Genomic DNA, 630 nt, shown 5'->3' on the forward strand with positions numbered 1-630 from the left:
GTGCCCCCTTCGCCAGCCACCCCCATCCAGGTCACCTGCTCGACCCAGCTCCCCTGGCTGCAGGACGATGGGCAGGGCACCCACCCCTTCCCGTCTGACCCTGCCGAATGGTGTGGGGGTCCCCAAGGCACCACATGGGAACACCCCAGGAAAAACTCCAGTGGCACCGGCACGAGGACGATCCACAACACCCATCCCACAGGTGCCACCAGCACCGACAAGAAGTACCCAGCAAGGAAGAAAATTGTCTGCCGTGGCTGCCAAGCCACAGGAAATGGGGGGACCCACCACAACAACACCCCGTGCCCCCAGTCCCTTCAAGGGCTGTGCCCCCAACTTGCACTGGGATGTCCAGAGTGACTCACAGAGCCAGAAGAGCCCAAGGGAAGGGAGACAGGGAACCCTTGGCCAGGCCCTACCACCTTCACCCCAGAAATCCTCCAGCCAACCTCCAAAACAGGACAGTGCTGTTAAACCCCCCACCAAAGCCAGCTCGACCCTCTCCCGGCCCCCAACCCCTCTGGCCCATTTTGCAGAGGGCTGCAAAGCCTGTGCTGCTGGGAGGGGTCCCCAGGGCACACGGCAGTGCCACCCAAGCCCAAGGGCTGGTGGTGCTGAGGGAGTGCCAGC

Source organism: Acanthisitta chloris, unplaced genomic scaffold, assembly GCF_000695815.1.
Source record: "Acanthisitta chloris isolate BGI_N310 unplaced genomic scaffold, ASM69581v1 scaffold19262, whole genome shotgun sequence".
Classification (NCBI taxonomy): Eukaryota; Metazoa; Chordata; class Aves; order Passeriformes; family Acanthisittidae; genus Acanthisitta; species Acanthisitta chloris.